The sequence below is a fragment of the Capsicum annuum genome, chromosome 1, assembly GCF_002878395.1.
Source record: "Capsicum annuum cultivar UCD-10X-F1 chromosome 1, UCD10Xv1.1, whole genome shotgun sequence".
Taxonomy (NCBI): domain Eukaryota; kingdom Viridiplantae; phylum Streptophyta; class Magnoliopsida; order Solanales; family Solanaceae; genus Capsicum; species Capsicum annuum.
In genome coordinates, this window is record NC_061111.1 from 167504237 (window position 1) to 167523872 (window position 19636).

Here is a 19636-nt window from a genome sequence, read left to right on the forward strand (position 1 = left end):
GTATGTATAAGTTTATGCCTATCACATGCTTGATGAAATGCTTCAATAAATGTATTATGGATTATGATGTTAGTCATGTGTTCAAGTAAGTCATGCTTTGTCAGTTTCCTTCTATAAAGTCCTAGGGGTGCTTGTACCCCAAACATTAGCTGTGTGTCTAGAGCCATGTCATGTTTTCACGATACTCTTAGTCAGACAGTCTTATGACTCAGGAAATCTCCATGATATCATGAACTCAATAAGTTGTCAGATATCAGTAGTATTCTGTCAGTCAACGAAATGCAGCAACTCAGTTTATGTACAGTTCAATTAATCATGTTTAGAGTCTAATTAGATGGGAGTAGGAATTAGCACCGAGTGAACCCAAGGATGGGGACACACACTGTTAGGTAAGGGTATGATCCTTAGAAATCATCCTTGCATTCCAGAACTATGTAGCCAGCATAGGTTGAGACATCAATACTGTTCGATGAGGGTTGATAATATGGACAAACACTGTCAGATAAGGGCCTCCCATTCTCTTTTGGGGATACTACCAGATAAGGGTCACCCACAACTTGTCCTTACCAGTGGCGCAGTATTGACACCCTTTCAATTGGGGTTACAAATTGGAAGCCAACTCAGTCATACTGGTGTATTAGGGGCATGTCGGTTAAGTAACTACTTCCCACAATTTCAGTATCACTATTAGTAAAAGAACTCATATAGTTCTTTAGATTTCAGGACTATCAGATACAGTCAACTCAGATACAGTACGAAACTCAGCTAGTTCCTTCAGATTCAGGGCTATTAGATACAGTCACTCATGTTATGATGTATCAGTATTCAGATTCAGTAATCAAGTTGTCATGGTATTAGTTTTAGTTATTATGTCTCAGGCATGTATTCTCATGCTTATGATAGTCAGTCTGTTATTATTATTGATCATGCATATGAACCCATATATTTAGCCTACCTTATATGCATACCAGTACATCCAGTCGTACTGACGCATTCATGCTATGGTGTCTTATACCATAGGTTCAGAGACACAAGCTTCAGAGCAGCAGTAGATTTCAGTCTCAGCAATTAGAGCTAGAAGTGAGTCCTCATCTTTCGAGGACATGATTATTTTTCTATTATCTCATTAATTAGTTTATTAGTTGGATTTTGTTGGGAACATGTCCCATCAACTCCTTACTCATTCAGACAGTCGTGTTTAGAGTCTTTCCAGACTATCATATTTCAGACTTTAGTAGTTTTAGTTTTGTTTTGGGTATTTTATTACCCCACACAAATGTTGTATTATTCATGTTATGTTTCAGATTGAACCTTATGGCCTTTCAGTTTATGTTTCCGCATTATTTAGTAATTTATGTAGTATATAGGTACAGATATCAGTCATGGGTTAACTTGTGGTCCTTCGAGGTTATGAGCACCGTGTAGCATTTCGGGTACCAGATTCGGAGCGTTACAAACTTGGTATCAGAGCCTAAGGTTCAATAGAGTCCTACGAAGTCTGGAAGCCGCAACTAGTAGAGTCTTGTACATGGGTGTGTTGCGCACCATATTTATGTGTAGGAGGCTATAAGATATTTAGGAACAGTTTTCTTTCTTTTAGTATTTATATTACGCCAGTGAGCATAAACTCAAGTCAATCTCTCAGTCTAATCCGCTTCTTCTCTTTATTTCAGAATATGCCTCCCAAAAGAAGAACCCATCCTATCCAAAAAGATCCCTTGGACGAGTATGTTTTTTTTGTAGAGTTTAGGGCCGCATTTACTACTCTTTCTCAGTCAGTCGCTTCTTAGAATGAATGACCAGCTGTCATTCCGACCAACCCAGTAGCCAATTCAGCTGCAACCAAGATTCAGGACTTCACCCGAATGAATCCCCCAACCTTTCTTGGGTCTAAAGCAGATGAGGACCCTCAGGAATTTCTAGACCAGGTTCAGAAAGTGACAGACATCATGGGTGTGACTACTGTTGAGAGTGCTGAGCTAGCTGCATATTAGTTGCAGGATATTGCTCATACTTATTTCAAGCAATGAAAGTCAGAAATTGCAGATGATGTAGGGTCAGTTGAGTAGAAAGAGTTTGCTTCAGCTTTTCTTAATAGATTCTTTCCCCTAGAGCTTAGAGAAGCCAAGGTGCTAGAATTCATTAACCTCAGGAAGAGCAATATGAAAGTGAAAGAGCATTCCCTTAAGTTTACTCAATTAGCCAGATATGCCCCATATGTGGTTGCAAATAGCAGGGCAAGGATGAGTAAGTTCGTCTTAGGGGTGAATGATAGTATGGTTAATGAGTGCAGAACCACCATGTTGAATAGTGACATAACTTTAGCCAGACTTATGACCCATGCCCAGTAGATAGGGGAGCAGAAAGTCAAGATGAGGGAGAAACAAAATAAGAGGTGAATACAGGTAGTTTCAACTTTGCTCAGCCTAAGTCATAAGGAGGAAACCCTTCTTAGTTTTGTCCTAAGCCATCAGTTCCATCTCCTTTTTCAGCCAGTGCTCTAACTCCTAAGTTCAGAGATAGAGTGCTAGGCCCTCAGTCTCAGGGCAATGTTAGCAGCACCCACACGTATCCCCTTTGTCATACTTATGGTAAGAACCACAAGGGTGTTTATAGATCGGGTAGTGATGTATGTTTTGGTTATGGCAATCTAGGTCACAGAGTCAGGGACTACCCTCAATCAGGTTACCAAAGTCATCTCAGCTCCTCATCTCAGTCCAATCACCTAAATCAGTAAGGTGCCACCTCCAGTGCTACTATTGGGCAATGCCCAAATTGTCTCTATGTTCTTCAGTCCTAACAGGATTAGGAAAATTCTCTTGATATGGTTACTGGTATGTTATAGATCTTTCTTGTGCATGTTTATACTTTGCTATATCCAGGAGCTTCTTTTTCTTTTGTTAATCCTTATATAGTAGTTGATTTTAGAATCAGTCCCAAATTCTAGCAGAGCCCTTTTCAATCTCCACACCAGTGGGTAAAACCATATAGCCCGATGGGTATACAGGAACTGCCCAGTTATTATATTTTAGAAAATCACTTCAGCAGACTTAGTCAAATTAGAGATGATCGATTTTGATATCATTCTCAGCATGGATTGGCTTCATTACTATATGCCACAGTCGACTGCAGAAATAGAATAGTCCAGTTTTAGTTTCTGAATGAACCCATCCTTGAGTGGAATGGTAGTGTATTCGCTTTCAGAGGTCAGCTTGTTTCCTACCTTCGAGAAAAGAAATTAATATCTAAGGGATGTGTCTATCATCTTATTCATGTTAAGGATTCCAGTTCCGAGACTCCAAGTATTGAATCAGTTCCAGTTGTAAATGAATATTTAGATATCTTTTCCGAAGATCTTCCAGGAATTTCTCTCGAAAGGGAAATAGACTTCGGTACTGATCTTCTTCTAGACACTCAGCCTATCTCTATTCTACCATACAAAATGGCATCAGCAGAACTCAGAGAATTGAAAGAAAAGTTGAAGAATCTCTTATATAAGGGATTCATCAGACCCAGTGTTTCCCTGTGGGGCGCACCAGTTTTATTTATGCGCAAGAAAGATGGTTCTCTTAGAATGTGCATTGATTACCGTTAGCTCAATAAAGTTACGATCAAGAACAAGTACTAACTTCTCAGAATCGATGACTTGTTTGACCAACTTTAGGGTGCCAGCTATTTCTCTAAGATAGACTTTAGATACGGCTATCATCAACTCAGAGTTAGAGAATATGGAATTCTGAAAACAGCATTCCGTACTTGGTATGGTCACTTCGAATTTCTAGTCATGTTATTTGGTCTTACGAATAACCTAGCCACTTTCATGGACTTGATGAACTGTGTGTTCAAGAAGTACTTGGACATGTTCATCATAGTCTTCATAGATGATATTCTGGTATATTCTCGCAGTGAGCTCGATCACACAGACCATCTCAGGACAGTACTTCAGACTCTCAGAGATCATCAGCTATTTGCCAAATTCAGTAAGTGAGAATTTTGGCTAAGGTCAGTAGCATTCCTTGGTCATATCATTTCTGATGATGGCATTAGAGTAGATTCTTAAAAGACTGAAGCAGTAAGAAAATGGCCTCGCCCTATCTCTCCATTAGATATCAAGAGTTTCTTGGGTCAATCTAGCTATTACAGGTATTTTTTTAAAGGATTTTCTTCTATTGCAGCCCTTATGTCCAGATTGACTTAGAAAAAAGTCAAGTTTCAGTGGTTAGATCCTTGTGAGAAGAGTTTTTAGGAGTTGAAGACTTGACTCACCTCAGCTCTAGTCTTAGCTCTTCCAGATGGTTCAGATGTGTTAATAGTGTATTGTGATGCATCCAGAGTAGGTTTGGGTTGTGTCCTCATGCAGCATGGTAAGGTCATAGCCTACGCCTCCAGATAGCTTAAACCTCATGAGAAGAATTATCCTACTCATGATCTTCAGTTAGCAGCCATGGTATTTTTCTTAAATATTTGAAAACATTATCTATATGGTGTTCATGTATATGTCTTCACAGATCATAAGAGCCTTCAGTATGTCTTTTCTCAAAAAGATCTCAATCTTTGCCAGAGAAGGTGGTTAGAGCTCTTGAAAGATTATGACATGAGTGTCCTTTATCATCCAGACAAGGACAACGTAGTGGCTGACGCTCTCAGTAGACTGTCCATGGGTAGTGTTTCTCATGTTGAGGATAGTAAAAAGAAGTTAGCTTAGGAAGTCCATTAGTTTGCCAGACTAGGCGTTCGCTTAGTCGATTCCTTAGAGGGTAGTGTATGTGTTTAGAGTAGTTCAGAATCATCTCTAGTTTTTGAGGTGAAAGAAAAGTAAGATAGAGATCCCAGCCTTGTCAAGTTGAAAGAGTCAGTCCAGAATCAAAAAGTAGAGGTTTTCTCCCAAAGAGGAGATGGTGTTTTGCGTTGTCAGGGTTGTCTTTGTGTCCCAGATATAGATGACTTAAGGCAATGAATTCTTGCAGAAGCGCATGGTACGTGCTACTCTATTCATCCAGGGGCCACTAAGATGTACCGTGACTTGCGGGAGATCTATTGGTGGAGTGGGATGAAGAGAGATGTTGCCGAGTTCATAGCTAAGTGGTCTACATGTCAGCAGGTTAAGATAGAGCATCATAAGCCTAGTGGTCCTATGCAGGAGTTCATTATTTCTACTTGGAAGTGGAAAGAAGTGAAAATGGACTTCGTGACAGGTTTGCCTAAAACTCGTCATCAATATGATTTAGTTTGGGTCATTGTAGATAGAATGAACAAATTAGCTCATTTCCTTCCAGTTCATACCTCTTATTCAACCGAGGATTATGCCAAACTCTACATCAAGGAGTTGATTAGATTGCATGTTGTTCCGTTGTCCATTATCTCAGATAGAGGTACCCAGTTCACCTCTCACTTCTGGAAAGCATTCCAAAAGGATCTTAGTACCCAAGTTCATCTTAGTATATCCTTTCATCCTCAGATAGACAGTCAAGCAGAGAGGACTATTCAAACTTTAGAAGATATGCTAAGAGCGTATGCAATTGATTTCAAGGGTAGTTGGGATGTTTGATTGAGTTTGCATACAACAACAGCTATTATTCCAGTATTTGGATGGATCCACTAAAAGCTCTTTTGGTAGGAGATGTAGATCTCTAATTGGTTGGTTCAAAGTTAGTGAGGCCTCAGTCATAGGTCCTGAATTGGTATTCGATGCCTTAGAAAAAGTCCAATTAATTCGAGAAAAACTCCGGGCTGCTCAGAGCCGACATAAGTCTTATGTATATATTCATAGAAAGGATCTTGAGTTTGAGATTGGTGATTATATCTACCTCAAGATATCTCCTATGAAGGGAGTGAAGAGATTCAACAAGAAGGGAAAACTTAATCCCCGATATATCGGTCCCTTCAAGATTCTCAGTCGCTTCGGCAAGGTAGCTTATGAGCTTGATTTGCCTTCAGATCTAGCCTTAGTTCGTCCAGTCTTCTATGTCTCCTTGCTCAAGAAGTGTATAGGTGACCCAGCAGTTGTAGTCCCTATTCAGAGCATCGATGTACAGAACAACCTCTCTTACGAAAAGATTTCATTCGAAATCCTAGACTATCAGACTCGTAGATTGAGGAATAAGGAAGTCCCTCTAGTCAAATTTCTTTGGTGAAATCAGTCCGTCGAGGGAGCTACTTGGGAAGCAGAAGAAGACATGTGTACCAAGTATCCTCATCTCTTCTCTACCAACTCAGATCAAGCTCAAGGTAATAGTTCTCCTTAAGCTTATTCAGTTTCATGTTCAGTGTTCATCTCAAACATAATATCAAGTACCATTGCATATTCAGTCATGCATTCATGTATCAGTTTAGTTATATAATTATGCATCAGACATGCATTCTCATTGTAAGAAAACTTGTTCCTCAGAACGCTCAGTCATGCTTTTATGAATCAATTACACATGCATTAGATATGCATGTTCACTAAGTTATGTTCAGCTAATCCATCATGTCAGTCATGAGATCATGTTTCAGTCATTCATGTTCAGCTTATTGTTTCCCCTTTCAGTCAGTCTCATTCGAGCACGAATATTCTCAAGAAGGTGATATTGTAATACCCGTGCCTTTTCTTAGCTTGAAATCATCACAAGGATGTTAGAACTTGCTTTGAAATACAAATCCATTTTTTTAAACATGGTATTTTTAAAATTTCACTTTCTGTCACGTGGGAAATTGAATAAGCTTTCCATCGATACCAATTTCATCAAAATCAAGTAGAAAAATTGCCCAGGTTCGACGGTGCAGGTGACGGACTATTGGACAAGCAACGGACCGTCAACCATGACCGTTGACCATGACCATCGCATCGAGGCAGTGAGATAGCTTTCTGGAAATGTATGACGGCGAGGTCTGACGGACCATCAACCCAGGGTCAGACCATCGCATCCCACCGTCGCTCAATGGGAGTAATTCCCTATTCTGTCTCAGTCCGACGAAAAGGTTCGGTGGACCGTCGACCCAGCGACGGATCGTCGCATGAACCGCTAAGTTATTTTAAGTCATTTCAATAGGGGTATTTTGGTTATTTACCACCCGCCTATATATACCCAGTTATATTTGATTTCAACCATTTTATTCATTATTATTTCACAACAACAAATTAGGGTTTCTCTCAAGGATCAACCCCCAAGAATAAGAAACCCTAGGTACTTAATTCTAAGCCAATAATTCAAGTTATCTTCCACAGAACATCAAGAAATCATAACCCAGGTATGTATAGTGTTCATTCATGGACCGATTTCGTCCATGAAGTCCAAGAATCCCTTTTCTACATTCAAGTTATGGATTTTATTTGTGAATTTCATGATTGGGCTACTTTTGTTCATGTTTATAATGAGTAATTGAATTCTATTCCATGATTGAGTGAAAAATTCTATCTGGGTTACTTAGTATAGATCTAGTTTCATGCAAACCTATGATTAAACCTTTCAATGAGGAAATTAGAATTGAACCATGATGTTTAATTATTGTACAATATTGTTTACATATGTTATGCCTACCATGTGTTTGATTAAATTCCTAGATGAAGGACAATGCCTATTAGTATGATATCATGAAATCCCCATATATGTACAAGTTTATGCCTATTACATGCTTGATGAAATACTTCAATAAATGTATTATGGATTATGATGTTAGTCATGTGTTCAAGTAAGTCATGCTTTGTCAGTTTCATTCTATCGAGTCCTGGGGGTACTTGTACTTGAAACATTAGCTGTGTACCTAGAGCCATGTCAGGTTTTCATGATACTCTTAGTCAAGCTATGATCCTTAGACTTCAGACAGTCTTATGACTCAGGAAATCTCCATGATCTCATGAACTCAGTCAGTTTTCAGATATCAATAATATTCCGTTAGTCAACGGAATATAGTAACTCAGTCCATGTATAGTTTAGTTAATCATGTTCAGAGTCTAATCAGATGGGAGTAGGATTAGCATTGAGTCAACCTAAGGATGAGGACACACACTGTCAGATAAGGGTGTGATCCTTAGAAATCATGCTTGCGTTCTAGAACTATGTAGCCAGCATAGGTTAAGATATCAAAACTGTCCGATGAGGGTTGATGAGGTGGACAAGCACTGTCAGATAAGGGCCCTACCGTTCACCCATAGCTTGTCCTTACCAGTGGTGCAGTATTGACACACTTCTAATTGGGGTTACAGATTGGACCCCAACTCAACCATAATGGTGTATTAGGGGCATGTCGGTTAAGTAACTACTCCCCTAGTTTCAGTATCAGTATCAGTAAAAGAACTTAGATAGTTCTTCAGATTTCAGGATTGTTAGATACAGTCAACTCAGAACAGTACGAAACTCAGCTAGTTCCTTTAGATTCAGGACCGTTAGATACAGTCACTCATGTTATCATGTATCAGTATTCAGATTCAATAATCAAGTTATCATGGTATCAGTGTCAGTTATTATGTCTCATGCATGTATTCTCACGCTCATGATAGTCAATCTGTTATTATTATTGTTCATGCATATGAACCCCATACATTTAGCCTACCTCACATGCATCCCAGTACATTTAGTTGTACTGACGCATTCGCGCTATGGTATGAATATGTTATAGTATCTTATACCATAGGTTCAGAGACACGAGCTCCAGAGTATCAGTAGATTTCAGTCTCAACAGTCAGAGCTAGAAGTGAGTCCTCTTCTTTTGAGGACATGATTATTTCTCTATTATCTCATTAATTAGTTTATTAGTTGGAGTTAGTTGGAGATATGTCCTATCAACTCCTTACTTATTCAGACAGTCATGTTTAGAGGTTTTCAAGACTATCATATTTCAAACTTCAGTATTTTTAGTTTTGTTGGGTATTTTATTACCCCACAAAAATGTTATATTATTCATGTTATGTTTCAGATTGAACCTTTTGGCATTTCAGTTTATGTTTCCGCATTATTCAGTAATTTATGTAGTATACAGGTACAAATATCAGTTATGGGTTAGCTTATGGTCCTTCGGGATGATGAGCATCGTGTAGCATTCCGAGTAACAGATTCGGGGCATTACATTATCCTTGACTATTTCATTTGGAACCGATTGGTATACCACGCTTCACGCATGCATAGACTTTGTCCTTTAGAGACATAAAATAGAAGCACTTGCAGCTTAAATATTAAATGCTTTCAACATTTGACTTGAATTATCTTTTGAATGTAGATCTGATGATAATTCCTAACATATTTCATAGCTGTTTATAATCCCCCCTTATGTTAGAAAAACTAACATACATCATCCATCTTCTTTGAGAAATTCATCTTTGTACATCATGGTATATTCATTAATCGTATACCGCACATCAAAACTATTAGACAGAGTAGTTGGTTCCTGATCTTGAACCAATTGACAGAAAAGAAATAACCATAATTTATTGGTCTAATGCATACAAGTGCTATTTTATGCAACATATCCTATTTTAGATCAACACATGAAACTTTGTTCTCATTAGGAATAGTTTAGCTATTTATCGAAGACATTCAATGCCAAACCATCATCATCAAGATAAATTTTCTTGATTGCACAACCAGAGAGTTATGCCCTTAACTCAATTTTATTGAGCAACAACTTTATGAATGTGAAACTCAGGTTGACAATAAACGTACAAGTCACCATCTTATATCGATGCATCTTAATAGATCATATGACTAGTGAACGGACCCATATATGCCTTTTATGCTTTTCAAATTTTGAGAGATCAAACCCCATCATTAGTTGGTCCAAACAACTTATCATGAGAACACACAACATTAAAAGTTCATGAAGAATTTTCTAATTCTTCAATATTTGTTTAATACTTAATATGCATATCTTTTGGAATGTCATAATCATTCATGTCAACTTATTAACTTTTTTGTACAAGTAAACTCCAAGTTTACCTTGACATAGACTTTTTTCTTTAGTAAATTTCATATTTACTATTACATGAATAAATTTCAGATTTACTACTTTAGAAGTAGATTTCAAAATACTCTTCTCAATTACTTTACCTCTTTCGGAGGTGAGTTGTGATACCATCACAATCAAGTAAACATTTGTATTGATAAGCTTTGCTAAATATTATCACATTCACCTTAGGGAATGGATTTATACTTATAACAATCAAAATTCTCATTCCTCGAGAATGAAATATAATCGTGCCTTAAGCTTATCAGAACCTGTTTCAACATATTGCTACTTCAAGAAAAAATTGAGGCATAACTATGATATAGAAAATTTTCTCAAGCATATCTTATAATCATAATAAGCATGTAAAAATAGTATCACTTTTGATGATTATTAGCATATTGTCTCTCGATGTTTATATTCATATATTCAATGGCTTGTCTTCTTTCAAACATATTATGCACTGCTACCACATTCACTTCAAAGAATCAAACATATCAATGGGACATGTTTCGTGACTTTTCAGAAGCATCCATTATTTTGCCTTAGCTATCATAATTCATCAATATGGTTTATTGAGATTCAAACTCAATATTTTATCCATATAAAAAGGCGTCTTAGGTTATAGCTCGATGGAACTTGAACCCAACATCTTATCATCATGGTGCATTTAAAATTTTAACCTAATGTCTTAACCTCTTAATGCGATCAGATTTAAATATAATCTACCATCTTTCCCTCAATCAATGGCACAATAAATCAAAATGCATAATGATTTAGTCCGAGTTTTTGGAAAATATTATGATCACATTTAGTGAACCTCAATTAGCAAGGGCATATTAATGCCAAAATCATTAATTTACAACGAAAAAAGTGTAAATAAACAGTAATGAGCGAAAGCAATAACATATGCACTAATAGTGAATATGTGCTTATATGCCATATAAATAGACTTACCTTGCAGAGGTCAAAGCAAGAATACCTCTCATTGATATTCAATTTCTTTTTTTTTCTTTTCTTGAACATAATTCTTCAATAAGAAGAATACGGTTGAAACACATAATATAATATACATTATAATAAATGCTTATATTTTGAAAAGTACTATCCTTGCCAGCAGTTGTCTCTGTCAATATTTTGGGATAGTTTGTCCCACGACCTAATTAACTCAAACCTAATTAGAAACTCGTGTTGATAATGTATTATGAAATAACAAAGAATAAAGAAGAATGGGAGAGAGAGAATAGAGAGTAATTCTTATTTCTCTTGAGTGATTCTCTTAATGAGGTTTTTACAATGAAGAAAACCCTTCTATTTATAGGGGAAATTACTCCTAGTTTCTCTCTAAAAGATAAATATTTCATATCCTAATAGATATCAAATAGATATTGATAAATCTCATCTATATTCTTGATAGACATTCACAATAATGTAAATACATTTATAACATATTTATCATTTTTACTCTACATTTACTCTACGAGACATCTGTACCTCAAAAATAGGGGTTTCAAAATAATAATTTTTTTAAAAAAATATTCTTACCCCAACCCCCATCACCCTCCTAGCCACACCCCACCCTTACACCCCCCCAAGACATATCCCTTCCCCCAATTTTTTTTTTAAAAAATAAATTTCTTTTTTTAAAAAATAATTCTTACCTTAACCCCCATCCTAACCCCCCCCCCCTCTGACCCCAACCCCACACCCCTTCCCAAAACATGAGTTTTACTTTTTTAAAATATGAAATTTCTTAAATAATATTATTAGTCCACCCCCACCTCCCATCCCCACTCCCTACCCACCCACCCAAATTCCCAACTCCATTCAACTTTGTTTTCTTGAATTGGGTTTACAAGGGGTAAATATCAATATGTTAGTATTTTTTAGACTAAGCGGTCAAATTGGGCGCGTCTAGACCAAACCCGATTTTTAGATCATTTCAACTCAAAGTAAATTTCAATCTAATATCCAATTCAACTCATTTAATATCTTCAATCTCAACCCAACCCGCACATTTAACATCCTACTCAAAATTCACTGAAAGGGCTAATAAAACTCATGCTTGTCCTACCTCTATTTTTACCTACCCCACTCAAAAAGTAGTTTTAAAATAATTTTGTTTTCCAAATAAAATGATGTTTTGAGAAGGAATTATTTATTTTATAGAGTCCCCACTTGAAATTGAATTTTAATGTTCCAAGTCACCTTATTTTGGATCTCTAATTAAAATAAAATTGACTTTTTAATAATAGTTTGGGAATCAAAAATTCGGATAAAAAAATCTGTTAATTGAGGGGAAGGTGCGTGGCATCCCTCGAGTCCCGTGGTTCTAGCATGATCATTTTATTGACTGGCTTAAACAATTTTTGGATAAATAGGTTTGACCAATTGCTTGATTTAACTAAGGAAAATGTGTATAGTATTGTGACTTATATTTTTGGCTAAGGAGCTTAGTAGCAGAGGATATGTGTAATTACAGAAGCTAATTAAGGAGTGTAAATGCTCATATAATCAACCTTAATATATTAATTAATTTCGCTTCTCTCTTTCACTAATTTGACTTATCTTGCTCACTTCTAGAAATTGATTCTTTTTTTTTAATCATTACATGAGTCTTGAATTAATCTGCAACTTGTCTCGCTTCATCACTATCATGATCCAAACTAAAAGGACTGTGCGGGCACCAACACTATTTTAAGCAGCTAGGAGAATCCTTATTACCTAACTAGAAATATGTGAAAGACTTCCATTTTTAAGAGAATGCTGAATTAAATATAACATAGTACATTAAATATCAATAAAGAGATTTTTCAAAAATTTCTTATAAGTAATATAGTGACTCAAAGAATCGAATATCGTACCCACGAGAACTACTTGATTAGTAATTTACTTAACTTCAGTTTTGACAATAATGTATTCAAGTGTTTTAGAGTATCAAAATGGGTTAAAATAATTTAACAACTAAATGAATAATAAAGTATGAAAATCGCAATGCAAGCTAGGTTGTAAGCAATACGAGAGAAGATTCTATGGTTGAGACGCTCTTAACTATCCTATAAGTCTCTATCCTTATCGTGGTCATGTTGATTATCGGATTATCGATTTGCAGGATTTAAATTATGATCACGGTCTTTTGAGCCTCTAATATTTGCCTAAAAGGACATTGTAACTACATCGTTGAGCAGGGATGCAATAATCTATTTAGATGCTTTAAGTTATTTTCTTGCAATTGAACCAAACAAGGCTTCTAGGTATATTCCTATCCTAACCGCTACTTCACATTCTTCGTTCTGTAGAAGAATACGAACTTGCTCCTTAAAATCTTCGATCTATCCCTATGATTCTCCTTCCGGGTTGACAAAGGGATTATAGATGTATTCTAATGGTGGTCATTCATTAAAAGAGTAGAAACAAGAGAATAAGAATAAATCATGCAATAAATCAATGTTAACCACTCTAAGGATATCAAAATATAATCATGTTCTCAGCCTCAACCCCAGAATAAAGGTTTTTGGCCGCTCATGTTCAAAATCAACATCAAGAAAATACAATCGATCATACCAAATTCGATGTTGAAAGATGAAAATTGAAAGAATCCTAAGAGAACTCTCATAATTATTTTTTTTGACTTTGCTATGCGTATGGCAAGATGTTTCAAATTGTGTTTAAGTATTCCTTTTATACTGTGGCATAACTGCCCCAAAATTATTATTCACCATACCATAGAGCCTAATATAGAGGCTAAGGTTCGTGGTGTGGGTCCATCACAGACCTTCAATGGAATGTGCCTTGCTGAATAAATCAACCTCCAATCCGCGGAGGCCATCGCGGATACTATGGTTCATGGCGCGTAGGCTTGTCATTTTCTTTCCTTTTCACTTCTTGTATATTTTTTTACATCCACACTTTGTTCCATGCTGCCCGAACCTTTTTTCTAGTGTCATCGTGCTTAGCAAGTCACTCCAAATGCTTCCATGACCCAATAGCTTCCTGTTAATGCATCAAATCACGTACAATTGCACCCCAATCAAGCCCTGCAACACTAATCATGTCCACTAGTATTGAGAATATGATTTTAGCCCCTCATAGAACAAGTTTAAATATAGATAAATGTTGGCGCTTGGACATATAAATATGCCTAAGATCACCACTCACACTTAGGATCTTGCTCTTCCTTGAACAATCCCAGGGAATTATTATAACACAAATAGGCTTCATACCACAATCTGGACAAGACACTTTTTTTTTGGCACATATAGGCTACACATGACTTATTACTTTTCACCTCAAACATGTCTTCTAGCATATGAAAGCACAAGATTACAATTTTCAAACTCCCTAACCTCACAAGTAAACTCTAGCATGCTGGCAAACTTATGTACATTATTCAATCAAGCAATCTTACAGGTCACCTAACTATCCTCCATAGGCACCCTTATCATAACAAAATGATTACCCAATTCACTCATCATTTTGTAATCTGTAACAAGCATGGGTACACAGAGAACAAATTTTCCTCACTCTCGCAAGGAATTCACACATGATATATGTTGAACCATAGACTTGCCCTTAGTGTACTACTCTACTAATAGTCGAATGTTATGATTAAGGATCAAATAGGTCTTCAAACGGGTGTAATGTAAGCTAAGGGATGGGTCGAAACTATTAGGGTAAAAATAGTGGCTAATCTCTCTAAGAGATTTAATACATCACAAGAACATTACAAACAATCAATTAATAACCAATTTTCACCTCATCTATCTTCCCTTTTTCTTTTGCTTTAGACCCATCCCATTAAGGTGATTCGAATACACTGTGGAAGGGAGTCTACTTTTTCAACACATTATTCAAATTTTTTTCTTGAACATTCTTTATTCTTTCATGACCTAATTCCCAACCTTATTATACCTCAATTCTTACACCAATAGCAATATTTTTGGGGCTTCACTGTAACTCTTTTTCTACTTGTCTTTCAACTCCTTACTCAATTAATTTTTCACTAAAGTGCCTAGGATCTTTGGATCAAATTAAGGTCAATAAAGAAGAGGTATAGGCTACATGTGAGGCTGCCAAAAAGAATAGGCTATAGGCACAATAGGGCTCACTAGGGATAATTTCAAAGGTAGGTAAAAGAGGTCAGAAACATGGATATCAACAAAATGGCTACATTATCTCCTAAATCCGACACCCTTTATTTTGATTCATAAACACACCGAGCAAGTTCTAAAAATCACTATGCATGTGGAATAACTAGACAATCTCACTCACAATTGGTACATGCTAGATTCAAGTGGGATTCGTATAGACCCTCGATCTAGTAATTGCACAAATTCTTAATTAAGTCAACAAACTGAGAGTTACACAATTGAGAATACGTGTCTAAAACTAGCATGCCTTTATTAAGTTTTACATGCTTCTTTCTAACACAAGTGTTTCACGTCATGTAGGCAAATGGATCAACACAAAGTACCTCGACCTAGAGTTGTGGTTGGATTCTTCTCACTTATTTATTTTCTAAGACTAATCCCCTTATGACGGTTGTCATCCATCCATCATAGTGGAAGGCACCTAACTATGGCGATTTATTAAATTTACCTTAAGGGGAAAAAATTTACTCCTAAAATTAAACTAAACTTAGATAAGCAAATACTAACTAAAAAAATTACAAACTAAAAGTAACGACTAAGCAAAGTAGAGAAACCACTACGAATTACCAAGTCAACAAATATCATAATTACTAACTATTACAGACCAAATAGTTAGAATGTCAATCGAAGCAACATCAACAACAATAATAAAATAAAAATCCATAAAATATAGAGTAGCAAATAAAAGGTGCGAAGAATGTGAACCACCACCCCACACTAAAAATGTTTCACTGTCCTCAGTGCTTACAAACATAACAAAGTAATAAGATGGTATAGCACTCCCTGATTAAGAATCATACATGTCATCATCGACATCTGGACTGTATGCCTCAACTCCTAAATCTGGGTCCACTGCCTCTTCCTCTGAATCTATATTTGAATCTCTCAACTGCCGCTCCTTATCTGTGGGCACATTATCATGAACAAGCTCTAGAAAATCCGGTTCTACCCTCAGAAATGTCCGGGCATGATGACCAAGTGGATAGTCTAGCTATACTGCATGAATCTCCTCCCTCATAGCTGGTTTACCCCCTACTCTCAGCTAAAGCATCTGTAGCCCATACATACGGGGGTAATCTCATTATTCTGATCCTGATGCTAGGCATAGTAAGCACCGAACCATGAGCCATGTTTAGTTCTTTAGTCCTGGTCATATCTATAGGGCGCATGTTCACTACTGGCCTATAATATAGTGCCTCCTCCTCAATCTCTTGACCCCTCAGAAACCTGGTCAACAACCCACCAAAACCATATTTACGCCCATGATGATAGTGCACCTTCTTAATTTTGGACAGGATAACAACACCCACATTGATATCAATATCTCCTGCATAAAGTATAAGCCAAGCAGACCTATCATGAGTAACGTCTTTCATCTGCTTACTATAAATGAGGCAATGATAGATAATTATCAACCACATGAGTGCCTCCTTGTTCATTTGAGAATATGGGAATGTCAGGTGAAGGGCACTCTCTCTGTGATGAACCCATCAAGCTACAGACCTATTTCCATACATGTCTAATGTCTGCATATGGTAAGGTAATGTTTAGCTACCTCAGAAGGACTGCATCTGCCTTGGGAATGCCTAGAAATTTATTCAAAACATGGGCTAAGAAAGTCACTACCTGTCCACTGATATTTACTTCAGAATCAGGATCTCTGGGGTCCCAATTAGCATAAAATTATCTGATGAGGTAAAAGTTGCACTCCGTGGGCTACTCAACGATAAAATTCATTTGCAGTTGCTCTAGTTTTTGTACCATGTTGGGGTATTTCCTTAGTAAGTTTTCTTGGTTGATGAACTCATCTGGGGTGTACTTCATCTCATTGTGCTTTGAATACCATTTCTGGCCAGCCTCCTTCACCTATTTGGTCCTATATCTATGTGTTTGCCTGCGTGGTACAACAATAACTCTTGGCTCCCGCACAATTGTTCTGTTTCTCTTTTTGGAAAGCTCAGATGCTCCAGCAATATCCTTTCCCTTTTATTGTCTATTGTCCATAGTACCTGTCAGTCATAACATGCAACAAAATAAGTTAGAAAGGGCATCTATTTGAACTAGAAAACACTAAGTGTAGAAAGGTGTTAAGGACACCCTACACTTAATTGCTAGCATAGGTGCTTAGATTTATAAAGTAGGGTACTCAGACTTCCCCTATTTAACATTAGAATCTCACTTTTACAGCACCATAGTACACACATTCAACCTCTTGGGTGTTATTTTATTCAGACTTCACTTCACTTCCATAGAATTTGACAAACCATAGTATTGCCAGATCAGTCTTTTCTTTTAGTTTGGCTTATAACACAAGCATGATGACATATATTATAGTATATTTGCAACCATGACTCATAGAGGTTGAGCTTTCCATCCACATTCTACAGCAACAACTTAACACACTATTCAAAATGCATTCACTCTACTAAACTTTGTGTTTGTTCACTTCCCTATGCAACCATAATTCATGGAACATACTGATGCACCAAAGATATCTTTCACACCATTACAAGATATTCAAATAATTGGGCAAGGGATATCACACTCTAGTACTCAAGGATGAGTCACATTATTTTGACATGACAACTCTATGAACACAACGAGTACCTAATCCCTGACTCAATAGGTTCAAAAAATATCATTCACAAATGTACCCTTCATTGTGAGCCCATAAGCACAAAAATCATTATTCTGGCAATGGAACCACTGTAGGTACACCCCACTCTTAGTTGCTACTGTAGGTGCAAAGTTATGAAAAGAAGGTACTTAGACTTTCACTTTCCTTTCTCAATTCACATCCACATTGTCGCATCACCAAATCAAGGAGTTAATCAGTGTGAGGATACCGCTATTAGACATAAAAAGTGAGGTTATGCCCCTTTACTCAAACTTTAAGTGAACACCTTATTGCCATAAATGACTCACTATACCCAATTATGCCTAAACATCATGCCCTGGTTCAGTTCTAGCAACTCAACTTAGAGTTATTTTAGAAATACAACTCAACACACATATACACAATAAGCGCAATCTAGAACCAAAGTATGAGGAACAAATTACCAGAGTGCAGTCATGTGTTGGTGTACAAATCAGTGTCACAATTCTATAAAAGCATAGTAAGTTTAAGCATATAGTATCATAAATTACGGTGTCCAGCTGTGCACCCCTAACTCCGTACGCTCAAAAACCCATACAAAACATTGAACGTTCAACCATTCACACAATTTCAAGATGATGACTATTCAACTATTAAATTCAGGTAAAGAAGAATTAACAAAATTTGATGCGCTTACCCAAAATAAAAAGATGGAGAGGAGAGGAGAGAATTCTCAGCATAACACACTTGTGTGAGGTAAGGGGATTTTTTGAGAGAGTGATACGTTAGTGTTAGAGAAAATGAGAGGAGTTGGGATTAAAAGGGGTGAATTTTGGGTTATAGGAGATAGGGTCGGGTCAAAACCTGACATTTTAATTAAATTTCTCGAAATAGACCCCCTTCGTGCTGCGGAGCTTGGTCTCCACAATAAACTCCGTGGCGCCAGGATATCGTGAAGGCTTAATGGCATTGGCCTCCGTAAAATTTTCCTTTAGCACGACACGGACCTTATCGCGGAGGATAGGGTCCATGACGCGGGGCTATCGTGGATAGCCATTGTTTTGTGTCTTTGGGGATATTTTTGTCACCCATTTTCTTGCCTTTCTTTTTCATCAACTTAATACATCTTTTACATACTTCATAACCTCTCAAAACACAAAATTACTCACTTTTAGATTTTCCCTATGCCATAAAGTTTCTCATGCCTGCACTTTCAACGAAAACAATAAAAACATGTAAGAAAAAGTGGGCTGCCTCCCATCTAGCGCCATAGTTTTGGTTGTGGCTTGACACATCTTTTTGTATTTTTAATTTCTTTTTTTTTTTTTTTAAATAACAAAGCAATTAACTAAGCTATTACATTACATTTGTGGGTTGCCTCCCGCGCAACGCCTTATTTAATGTCATGGCACGACCAAGCTCAACTTCATTCTTCTTCAAATATGATGGACGTCTTGTGCCTGTTCACATGATATGCCCAATAATGCTTGAATCTCTGCCTATTTACTAAGAACGTAGCACTTTTGTCCTCACACCAAAGTTCAACAACCCCATGAGGAGTCATTTTCAAGAACTCAAAGGGTCCAGACCATTTGGACCTCAATTTGCCTAGAAATAGTTTCATCCTTGAATGAAATAGCAACACTTGCTGACTAGACTCAAAGACTCGAGTCATAATTTGCTTATCATGCCATATTTTGGTCTTTTCTTTATATAATTTCGCATTTTCATACACATGTATGCAAAACTCATCGAGTTCACTCGGTCGTAGAATCCTCTTTTCTCCTGACATCGAGTTCACATGTATGTAAAACTCATCGTTCATTTGGCCACTCATCTGTGGATGATAGCAGCGGCCACTTTGTGTCCGACTTCGTACTTTGCTAACAAGTTCTTGAACCAATAATTCACAAAATGCATTCTTCCATCACTAATAATTGCTCTGGGTGTGACAAAATGAGTAAATATATTA

At 36.9% G+C, this 19636-nt stretch overlaps 1 long non-coding RNA gene across 1 annotated transcript; it reads right to left on the reverse strand.

The window, feature by feature from the left end:
* Positions 1-15631: 15631 nt before the first annotated feature.
* On the reverse strand, positions 15632-18956 carry LOC107841211. Its single transcript, XR_001665390.2, has 2 exons — positions 18362-18956; positions 15632-17077 (listed from the first exon to the last, which is right to left on the reverse strand). It is a non-coding gene; the product is annotated as an uncharacterized LOC107841211 (long non-coding RNA).
* Positions 18957-19636: the final 680 nt, after the last annotated feature.